Source organism: Prosopis cineraria, unplaced genomic scaffold (genome assembly GCF_029017545.1).
Source record: "Prosopis cineraria cultivar Desert tree isolate PC_DT_omini unplaced genomic scaffold, ASM2901754v1 PC11, whole genome shotgun sequence".
NCBI classification, from domain to species: domain Eukaryota; kingdom Viridiplantae; phylum Streptophyta; class Magnoliopsida; order Fabales; family Fabaceae; genus Prosopis; species Prosopis cineraria.
This window is the reverse complement of record NW_026555342.1, coordinates 460,992-473,360: the sequence shown is the minus strand read 5'-3', so window position 1 is coordinate 473,360 and position 12,369 is coordinate 460,992. Positions and strand designations below refer to the sequence as shown.

General features: G+C 32.5%; 1 long non-coding RNA gene across 1 annotated transcript; it reads right to left on the bottom strand.

Annotated features, from left to right (window-relative positions):
* Positions 1-4,978: 4,978 nt before the first annotated feature.
* LOC129285242 (uncharacterized) lies at positions 4,979-7,105 on the bottom strand. The gene is made up of 3 exons (XR_008587130.1): positions 6,921-7,105; positions 6,704-6,803; positions 4,979-5,233 (listed from the first exon to the last, which is right to left on the bottom strand). It is a non-coding gene; the product is annotated as an uncharacterized LOC129285242 (long non-coding RNA).
* Positions 7,106-12,369: the final 5,264 nt, after the last annotated feature.

The window sequence follows — 12,369 nt, the reverse complement described above, 5'->3', positions numbered from 1 at the left end:
TTTTAAAAGAGTATATGATTCCTTTTGTGCAACAAAAAGCATGGTAAAAATTTTAAATCTTATTATTAATGGGTTCAAAGTATTAAATTAGAAGTTTCTTGAATTAAGGCTTATAAGATATGGGTTTTATACGCATATCTTATGCCAGTCACACCTTATTTTTGGGATGTGATAGGGAATGAGGAAACCAACAATTGTTGCTTTGCTGGAAATGAGAGTAACTACATGTAAAGCCAGGTATTTCTTTCATAAACTTGGCTTAAGAGATTGTGTGGCTTTTGAGGGCATGGGTTTTTCCGGAGGTATTTGGGTGGCATGGGATAAAAGGGATGTAGAGGTCAAAAGTTTGAGAACACACAATAATTTGGGCATTTTCAAGTCAGGTTTGGATACGAGAATTTTTGGAACCTCACTATTGCCTATGTGAGTTTGAGGGAAAATGATAAAAGAGTTTTTAGGAATGAAATGTTGGAAATGGCTCCTAATGTTAATGGGCCATGGTTACTTATAGGGGATCTTAATGATATAAGAGGAGTGAAAGAGAGGAAAGAGGGGCTAATGTTAATTTGAGGAGATGTGAACTTTTTGATGAAAGAATAAATGCCTATAACTTGATTAAGATGGAGTCGTGTAGGAATAATTTTACTTGAAAAGGGGCTTTAATTCCTGGTTATCAGTGAGTTTTAAGAAACTAGACCGAGGTCTTTGTAATGAAGCTAGGAAGATTTCTTTTCCAAAGGGTATTGTTAAAGTTTTTTCAAGATTGGGTGCTTTGACCATCATTATCTTTTAGTTAGTTTGGAGGAAGTGAGTTCTATTGGGAATAGATCTTTCCGTTTTGAAGCTGCTTGGCTCCTTTATGAAGATTTTGAGAATGTGGTTAAGCAGAATTGGGGAAGGTATGGAGAAGTAGGTGAGAAACTTAAAGAGCTTAGTAGGGCTCTAGATAAGTGGAATAAGGAGGTTTTTATGAATATACAAAAGAGGAAAAAAATGCTTTTAGCTAGATTGGATGGAGTTAAACAATTAGTTTTTTTAAAGGCCATTTTGCTATATATTTAGGTTAGAGAAGAAGTTACAAAAGGAGTTGGACATTGTGTTGCAGCAGGAAGAGGTTTTGTTCTTTCAAAAATTAAGGGGGAATTAGATCAATGATGGGGACAAGAATACGAGGTATTACTATATTAAAACTATCATGAGATGGAGGAGGAATAAGATGGTCATGTTGAAGAGGGAAGATGGAATTTGGGAGGAAGATCCAAATGAGCTTAGAAACATTTTCATTTTATAAGGGTTTGTTTGCTAAAAGGGATGTGATAGAAGGGATGATTTCGAATCATAGTTATCCTTGCATTGATGATACTCTTTGGGTTAATATGTGCAAGCCTTTGACCGATAAGGAGATTGTAAATGCCATTTTTTCTATTGGAGCTTTTAAGGCTTCGAGGGTAGATAGTTTTCTTGCTGTATTTTTTTTTTAGAATGAATGGAAGATTGTAGGGAAGGATGTCTGTGACGCTGTTAGGGCTTATTAGAAAGGGGAAAGGGAGATGAAAGATATTAATAGAACTCTTCTTGTACTTGTTCCTAAAGTTGATGAGCCTAAAACTATAAAGCAGATGAGGCCTATTGCTTTGTGTAATGTTATTTATAAGGTTATTCCTAAGATTTTGGTGAATAGGATTAAACATTTTCTTAGTAGTTTGGTGGCCCCTAATCAAGTGAGTTTTATGCCTAGAAGACACATCCATCATAACATTGTGGTAGGGTAGGAGTTGATTCATAGTATGAAGAATATGAGAGTTAAGAGGGGTTTCTTTTAATTAAAAATAGATTTTGAGAAAGCCTATCATGGACTCAGATGAGATTTTTTTTTGGGGATTTTGGTGGAGATGGGAATGAAGGAGGAGATAAAGAATTTGACTAGGAAGTGTATTAATATTGTCTTGACCTAAGTGCTTTGGAATGGGTAAAAAATAGAGGTCTTTGAACCCTTTAGAGGAATTTGTCAAGGGGATCCCCTTCCCCTTATATTTTTATTTTGGCCATAGAAAAATTGACTCATATAATTTAGGATGCAATATAGGAGGGCAAGTAGAAAGCAATCATAATTGGTAGACAAGGGCCTGTGGTTTCCCATTTAATGTTTGTAGATGACCTTATTTTATTTAGGGAAATGATTAAGGAGAAAATGGAAGTGGTTTTGTAATGTTTGAAGACCTTTTGTGAGGGATTTGGACATAAACTTAACTATGGTAAGTCAAATATTTTCTTTTCTCATAATGTTGGGAAGGAGAGGAGAGAAGAAATTGCAAGTATGGCAAGGTTTAAAGAAGTGGATGATCTTGGTTTATATTTGGGGATACCTTTGAATTGTGGGAGACATAAGAGTAGACGTTTAGGCGAGGTGATTAAGAAGGTTAAATGTAGATTGAGAGGTTGTAAGGCCAATTGTTTGAACATGGCTGGTTGAGTTACTCATGTAAAGTTTGTGATGGGTTTTATTCCTGTTTATCCTATGATGGTTACCAAGATCCCTAAACATGTGATGGATGAGATTGAAAGGGCTCAAAGATCCTTTATTTAGGGACATGATAGTGTAAATTGTAAATTTCATTTAATTAATTGGGAGACTTTGTAGAAGCCAAAGGAGTGTGGTGGATTGGAGATTTTAAACCTTGAGGACATGAATGTAGCTTGTTTGCTAAAATTGATTTAGAGAATTAGAATTGAGAATGGTGGTTTGTGGGCTGATGTTTTAAAGTTTAAGTAGTAATAATAGTGAAGACTTTAGAGGTGTGGTTAAAGTGAATCAGAATGCTTCCACATTATGGAAGGACTTGGGGAAATTATAGGATAAATTGAATGAGGGTATTTGGAGAAGAGTTCAAAATGGAAGAAATATTCTTTTATGGAAAGATACTTAGTTAAAGTAGGGTTTTTTATTGCAAAATGAGAAAGTTACTCAACTTTCTAAGGTTAGAGAGAGTTGAAAAGTGGCTGAGATGGTGGGAAATGAAGGAGTATGGAGATGGGATCGTGTGGAAGGCCTCTTATCTGAACAAGCAAAATGGGTGTTAAAAGTGACTATACCTTTTGATCTTAATGGGGGTGAAGATGGTTGGGCTTAGGGAGAAGGGAGCTGCTCACAATATAGTGTGAAGAAAGGGCTTTGAATGATTAGAGGTGAAAGATTAGGTATGAAGGAAAGGAAATGAGAGGTGGTGTGGAAATGGGGTGGACCTGAAAGGATTCATCTTTTTTTATGGCAAATGATGCATGAAAGACTACATACAAATGACATCAGAAGTAGGAGGTGGGCAATTAGTGAAAGGCATAGTATATGTAGGGAGGTTGAAACAAACTTGCATATTTTAAGAGATTATAGGGTTGCTAAAGTACTATGGAAGCATTTTAATATAGTGACATAGCCCAGATTTTTCATATCGGACAATAGATTCTTATGAATTTAGATCGAGAAGATTATAAGATGAGGTATGAGCTTGGGGGAGTTGGTGCAGCCACGTTGTATTATTGTCTTTGTTAAAGAAATTTTGAAGGCAAAGAGGCCTACTTGGAGTAATCTTCTCTCTAGTGGAGGAAGGATGGAGGGGAGGCAGCAGTGACTAAGGGAAGGCTTGTTCAAACTCAATACTGATGGAGTTAGTAAAGGGGATCTTGGCCATGCTAGTTATGGAGGGATTATATGGAATTTTAAGGGTAAGTGGGTGTTAGGGTTTACAGAAGATGTAGGGTGGTGTACAGCTGTAAAAGTGGAGTAGTGGTGCTTGCATAAAGGGGCTGAGTTGGCATGGAATGCCAGGATTAGAAAGCTAGAAGTAAAAGCTGATTTGAAGTAGTTTGTGTATCGAGTAAAGGAAAAAGGAAAAGCTGGAGTTGATCGCCATTCAAGGGAAATTAAGAAGTTGATAGGTTGTAGGGAGGAGTTTCTTGTAAAGCATATTCCTTGAGTTGGTAATGTGTGTGTGCTGATAGATTGGCTAAAGCAAGTTTAAATCTGTAAATTTCTAGGCAAATTTGGTCTAAGGTTTTGAGATGGCTTGAGGATGAGGTATAGATGGATAAGGAGAAGTCACATACGATGTTTGATCTAGGTTAATATATTTACTTGTGTTTCTTTCTTGTTTTTTTTGTCATTTTAAGAGTGTTTCTTTTTGCATGGGCTAGGTCTTACATTGTCTGTTTGATTTGTTAAGGCCTTGGGCCTTTCTTTTTACAAAAAAAAAAAAAATTTTACAACAAAATTAGATCATACAACAAAATGAACAAATCAAAATTAAATTTTTTAACCTAGAGTCAAAAATCTTTGAACCTAAAATGAGATTTGATTGTTGTTCAAGAAGAAGAATCAAAGGATCTTTAGACCTATAATTTTGAACTAGGACCATCAGCCTTCCTACAGCCAAAGAGATGGTTGTTTTGTGACACCCTAAAAATTAAGTGTGACCGGCATGGGATATGGACACAAAATCACATCCCTTAAGCCTTGATTAGAGAAATTTCTAGGTTAGTACTTTGAACACATTAATAGAATGATCAAATTTTTTTACAATATTAAATCAGATATTCAATTTTAAAAAAATATGAGAGTCCTACCAGTAGCCTACGTGAAACATCTAAGATTAGACTCTAACATAGGTACAAAGTTCAAAATTTCATCAAATTAGGATTTATCTAAAATAATCCTTTCACTTCAGTTCAGCAATAAAACTCCTTAATGGGCACCTCCAGACACAAGTTCAGCTATACCATTTGAGATCAAAAATATCTTTTGAATAACATCTCAAATTAAAATTAAAGGAAATTAAAAGAAAAAATTATAAATGGAATAAACATGAATTTAATTAAAATAGTTGCTTAGAATAGTAGGAGTACATAACTCAAATTGAATAATTTTGTTTAAGCATTTAATCTAAAAACATTCTCATATGATAATAACACAACAATCAAATTTCACTTTATATCTCCTAAGCTTATATCAAATAGTAGAAAAAACACACATCTCTTTAGGAGGACTTTATCAGAACAGATAACAAGTGTGGATATATAATCCACAAGAGTAAATAACAAACAAGTATGGACACACAGTCTATAAGGGTAAGTAACTAGTCTAGTGCGGTTGAAAGCTACGAAACAAGTGTGGTATCAATCACGAAACAAGCGTGAGTATAATGCTCACGAATATCCATCCCTCCATTCCACGTGCGTTGGTCTGCACACAGGACTAGCACCTCAAATAAACACCCTACTAGTTAGGTGTACCATGGCGCGCCAAGGGTTAAAAGAACTATCGTTAGCAACCAGTGTTCTAATTTAATCTGATATTTTAAATCAAGCATGCATGATGTCATAATAATAAATCATTCTTTAAACCGTAAAATCAAATACTGCCAATATATTAAATAATGATAGATACTCAATCATAAAATAATTCTAACTCTTCTTATAAAACTATATACAATAGAAACATTTTTATTGATGATAGTTGATAATGAAATTTAAAATATATTGATATAATAGTCATGAATGTACTTAAGCATTATTATGAAGAAAATAAATTTACTAATAAGTCATTTGGGATGTTATTCACTTACTTATAATGTTCCCAAGTGCAAATTCAGTCCTTAGAGTTTTTAAGCACCCTATTCAATATAAAAGATAATTCAATGATCTTTTACTCAAGTTTAATGAACTCTTTTACAATATCAACACTACCATGATCACTTAAGTTTTCAACTAAATATAATTTATACTTTGATTCTTCTAATCTCTACTAAACTTAATATATATGCATGTATTTATATATATCCCTTTATTTAACACTTTGCTTCTATCCAACCCTTCTCAAGTATATATATTCATATATAACTAAACTTATGTATATACACACCACCTTTAATCACATTAAAATTTCAAAGTTTTTCTATCACACGTTTTATCAAACACCTTAGGTGTATTTTCAAAATCAAGTTTTAAAACAATATTATCATTTATAATCAGCTACCTAATTTCCCAAAAGCCAATTCATCTTACGATAACTTTATATATAAAAAAAAACTTCACAAAACTCAAGTTAAATCCATAGACAATTAACACCTAAACCAATTATGTCCTATAAAATTTAATGAAATATCTAAAAGTTCTCATTTTAACAAACACTTCATCAAACATCTTGTAGGCACCATTATTTAAATCATAATAACAAGTTCATTTCTCTTCTAATCTCCTTATAATATACAGTAAAATAATTTTATTCAGCTTCCTACAAATCCAACAAACTTCCTTTTAATATTACTACAACATCCGATAGATATTCCAAAGATCAATACATAAATAACAATTCAGTAATTGAATTATCAATGAAGATATTCTCTTTAAAAATCTCTACTTCTAATTTCAATTTCCTTTCAAGCATTTTATCAAACATTTCATGTGCATCCAAATTCAAACCAATACCAAGCCTCTTCATCCTTAACATCCTTTCCAAAATTTCTCAACATCAATATTTAACTTAACCAACTGAAATAATGCACAGCATCAACCGAAATTACCACATAATTTAAAAAAAAAAATCGTGACAGCAACTAGACAAAGAGGGACGCATGGGTTCAGGGAAGAATAAGCACGACTCACACTGCTATTAAGGTCATACTCACGTAAGAAGAAAGAATCAACACCTTACCTTAACCAAAGCACAGTAATAGATGCAACACCATGCTTCACGGACCACACAAAAAAGAAGAAGAGCTTCAGCTTGGCTGCCCCAAGAGAAGGAAACAAAGCTGAAATTACAGAGCAAAAAGAGGAAGGACTGAAGCTTACTAAGCACACACACGCAGATATTCAACCGCTAAGAAGGGAAGGAAGAAGAAAGATTGAACACGCAGACACCCACACACCTTCGGCAGCCACGCAACAGAGCATAAACGAAGAACTTCAGCTACTTTACTGGACAGAGATGGAAGAACAGCAAAGGAAATTGACGGACACTAGCTGGCGGTGAAGAGACAAGCATACCAACGGCAAGATGAAGCCTACGGGACGGGAAAGAAGGAGAGAAACAGAGACAGATGCGAACGCTTTCTTTCACTCTGTTCTCTAGCTTCTAACTGACAAGGAGGAGGGGGAGAATGATATAACAAACACCTTGGGAAATTTACCAAATTAGACCTAAAGCTTTTTGGGAAAATTTTTGCAATAGGGCCCCACCAGATTTTTAATATTATTTTTTTTACACAAAAGGGGCAATATAGTAATCTCAGTAAAGGCTGAAAAAAAATAAAACACCTCTCGAGCATCAACAAAATTCGAACCGATAACCCAATAAATGAATTACTAACACAATTTCCATTACACCTAACATTTTCTCTTGTCTTATTTGTTCCAAAAATTAATAAAATACAATCAAATAACTTATCATTAATATTAATCTTACTTAAATTCCTAGGTTATTACAATTTACTCCAAAAATTTAAATAAAATACATTCAAAATTTCTTATTATAAATTTTAATTCTACTAAAAATCTGGGGTCAGAAAAATTTAAGTCAAATACCAAGAGAAAAATTAATTAATTAATCAATTAATTTATCTTAAATTTTTATGAATTTACACTAACTCCTCTTTTGATGCTTAAATAAAACTTATTGTATATTTGAAATTCTTGAATTTTCTAGTCATTATAAAATACTTTATCATTTATTTCATTTTACTCAATTTCTGGAGTATTCTATTACCACTAAGCTACCAATCCACTATTATGTCTACTCTAAAAATTAATAAAATGCACTTAAATAATATAACTATAGATTTTAATTTAAGCTAAATTTTGGAGTCATTACATTGTTGCTGTACTATGCTTGCAATATAAAGCTGACTTCAGACCAAGCATGAGCATCGTAGTCAAAGCTCTTCAACCTCTATTGAATGCATGACCTAGACCTGCTGGTGAAACTCCAAATTAACCAAATCTAAAACTAAAATTAACCATCAAAGAGACTCAGAAACAAAACTAATCACAACCAAATCTAAAACTCAATCAGCAGAAATCTACCAAAAAGAGAGATTAAAAAAACAAATATTAAATCTACTTGCCATTAGGGCCAGAAGAGCCAGCTCCCTGAGGTGTTGCGAAGAGCTCACCATCACCACCACATTGCAAGATCAGGAAGGGCAAAGAAGGAGGAGGAGGAGGTAAAGCTTCAAAATCGCATTGAATTCCTCACGTTGATGCTCTTTCTCATATTCTCTTTCAGTCATGCGTTCTTTCATATTTGTCATTAGTGAAGCTCGGCTCGACCTCGACTATTACAGCAACAACAACCTCCTCAACTCAGTCATTGTCACCATCACTCATGTTCTTCTTCCTCTCCATCTCACCTCTTCAGCTCTTCAGTCCTCCTTCTCCTCCAGCGTTTAGATATGAAAGCAATGAAGAGGAACCAGGTGTTAATATTTTTTTTAATTCTCTAATTTGTAAAGTAGATGTCACTTTTCTACAAGCGTCAAACAAACGGTCAAAGTTTGAATCTGTTATCCTTGGGTGACATCGCACCAAATTAAAAAAATTGTTAGGCGAAATTGTACCAAAACAATTAGGATATGAGGTGCACCTACGTGGAAATTTGAGGGTAGATTTACTTAAACTCTATATAAAACCCTCTTTTTCTTGTTTCCTTCCCTCAAATATCCTTCTTATAGTTATGGTTCAAGGACCCCGTGGCCGTATCACATTTTTCCTTATTTGAAATGTTTTACATATTAAATGTTCCTTCACATTATCTTCCACATTTGAAGTTTGGATCTTCATTCATTCAAGATTTGAGTAATTGAACCCCCTTTAATTTTTTTTTGTAAGTATACAAGTAGATTTAGTCGACATTTATTTCCAATGTATAAAAAAAAAAACAAAAACAAAGGATTCAGTTGACAGTAGAAATTATCTCCGTTAAAGTACTGGGAGTAAAAGGCAGATCTAAAATTTGCAAGCCACCCATATTATTAGGAATATTTCCTAAAATTTGATTTCTTGGCAAATTTAAGAGTGTAATGTTAACTTCTAGAATTTCATGTTATTTCAACAAATTTTTTCTTATACTTTAATATATTTTGGCATGATTATACATATTTGAATACCCATAGAAATATATGCATCTTACATTGGGTTTTCACATATAGCTTTTTTTTTTTTGACATTTTTGGGCAAAATTTCATGATATTTTGATTTGAGGTTATGTTGGAGGCATTTTTTGGTCCTTTGGTGATGCTTTTGGAAGGTTTTAAGATAAAGAAATCAGATGCAAAGGTGAATTGTCATACCAAATGACATAAGGGTATGGAACATACCAAAGTCATAAACATCATGACCTTATTTGCAACTTTTGTTGCTAACAACAAAACAAAATGTTTTGATTACCTAAAGAAGTTAGGGCTGGCTATATATGTGTCACTGCTTCGACTCGGAAGGAATTCTTAAGACTTTGAGACACCTTTGGACTTGAGTTTTCTAGGATTTGGGTTTTTGGAAAAGTTAAAATCAAGATATTAAAGCTTTGAAGATATTTGAAGTTTTATTCCTTCAGTTCCTTTGTTTCTTCTTTCTTTCTTCTCTTATAGTCTGATATGGGTTAAATTATTTGATGTATTTGTAGCTTTTGTTTAATTATGAGTAGCTAAACATTTTGTTCTAGAATTATTTTGAACTCTTGCAAGGATTAACACTAATTTTCATCTCCCTTTTTGTGATTAATGATATATCATATTTACTTTACTCTCTCTTATTGCTTTTAATTAGTGTTAATTTGGCCACCATTTAGATTTCATTTGAGTGGTGCTTGAGAGGGCTACCTTGAGTGTAAAATTCGGGTAAAATATTGTAAGAATTTGAAGTTTGCATTTTGAATGGATAGTTTTATTAACAAGATAGAGATATACTTGCTAACTTTACATATAACAACATTAGGGTTGGAGCTTAAAAATTGGATTTTATTCATTATAACAAAATATTGAGCAATTAATGAAATTATACACTTGTTCTTAACTTGAGAGAGCTTGTTCAAGTGCTTTTGGAACCGTATGTTAACACTTATTTTTAGTAAAAGCATTTATAAGATAAGGTAATTTTAGTGTTTTGAAATGCAATGAGGAATAAATAATTTTAGATCCCATTTCAATCTCAAAGTTTAAGAATCACTTGCTTTTTATTAACCTCTAGAGTTTCAAGTTATTTTATCACATTTTCCTTGGTTTCTAATATATTTTAGAACTATTGTATATATTTTGATTACCCAAATTAGGAAAATGTATATTTTGCATTGGGTTTGCACGCTTTACTTTAATTTGATACTTATGGGCTAATTTTGCGTTATTTTAGTTTAAGGTTTGGTTGAAAACATTTCTAGACCCTTGATGATACTTTTGGAAGGTTTTGAGATGAAGAAATAAAGTGCAAAAATGATTAGTTTCATTAATTGGGAGAAATGTGAAAAACTAGGCAAAGTTGTTACCAAAGTTGTGTTTATTCTTGATTACTTCCACCGGTGTTACTAAAAGGTCGTGTTTGTTTAGCTGAAAATGATTGGGTATGATATGACATATATGTTGCTTGATCGACCAAGAACACATTCTATACACTTGAAAACACTTTGAGAAGTTGGTTGTGCTAAGATTTTGTTTTTGAAAGAGTTGGGTTCAAGAGTTAAAACTTTGAAGACATTTAAAGCTCCATATTTCTTTAGTTCATTTGTTTCTTCTCCATTTTTCTTCTTGTAATTTGATATGGTATAAATTTTGTATATTTGTAGCTTCTTGATGATTATAAATAGCTAAACTCTTTACTCTAGGATTATTTTAAACTCTTATATGGATTAACACATTATTTTCTTCTCTCATTTTGTGATTAATAATATATAAGTGTTTATATTAGTCTTCTCTTAATGTTTCTATTCTAAATGATTGGTCACCATTTATTTGATTATTCATTTAGGTGATGCTTGAGAGGGTTATAGTTTGAGTGTAAAACTTGGGTATAAAATACGGCAAGAACTTGAAGTTTGCATATTGAATAGATGGTTTTATTAGTAAGATAGAAATATACTACTAACCTTGCATAGACATATTAGGGTAGGAGCTTAAAATTGAGTTTTATTAATTGAAACTAGTAATTGAAAAATTAATTTAACTAAACACTTATTCATGACTTGCAACTTGAGAGTTCTTATTGAAGTATTTTAGAACTTTAGATTAGCACTTATTTTCATTAAAAAATATTTATAAGAGGAGATAATTTTAGTACTATGAAATGTAAGGGGGATAAATAATCATAAGTCCCATTTACTCTTGAAGTCTAAGAATCAATTGCTTTTCTTAATTCCTAGTTTTAACATATTTTCCAAAATGAACATTTTTTTAACTAATTGTGTTTTGCTCAACTTGATTGAGAATTGCAAAATCTTTTTGTTTGATCACATTTTTTTTAAATAAATTTCCGTGGAAATGATATTTTATTCCACACTTTATTCGTGCACTTGCAGAATCTGATAGCGAAAAGGTATGACTGTTACCTGATTTTGCTCTCAAGCACGAGTCACTATACAAAAAGCCACGGTTAATGGTAATATAAGGGTTGCTCAAAACATTGTCTGGCATAAACCACCACCGGGTGGCGGACACTCAAACTGCGCATTGGTTAGCTGAGGTTGTGGTACTGTAGCCTAGTGTTACTTTTTTCCATTTGTATCAAAAAAAGAAAACACAATTTATGAAAGTTAATTAACTACGCATATAACTAGAAGTGAGTCATATTATATAAGTTATTTTTGGTATATTAGACAAGTCTAAATATGGTAAATACAAGAAAATTTAATACGGTACATGTATGGAAAAAAATGAAAAGCTAAGGTCATTAAATATTGTAGACCTGAGGCCTTCTTACAGGTAAAAAGGTACAAGATCAGGCAAAAAAATATTGTTTAGAACCACTGACTTGCAAAAATACTCCATAAAACATCGAATCTTACTTATATCCTTACTAGCCAGTTCGGTGCAATGAGTGCATATCTGTCTTTCTTCTAACATGTGGCAAAATAATTCGGTGCACTAACTGTCCTCAAGGAAATATTAATCCAAATTATTGTTAATTAAGAGAAAAACATATTTTGTTTAAAGATATTAATCGTATCATTCAATTAAATCAACACTAATGAAATTAACTGTGCCAATTTATTAAATAAAATATTAAACTCATCAACTCATTGAATAAGTCACAGGTTTGATAATAATGGAAATGCATTCAGCCTTCTTATAATCCAAATGCAGTTACATATATATGAAATTAAAAACCTCAAACATT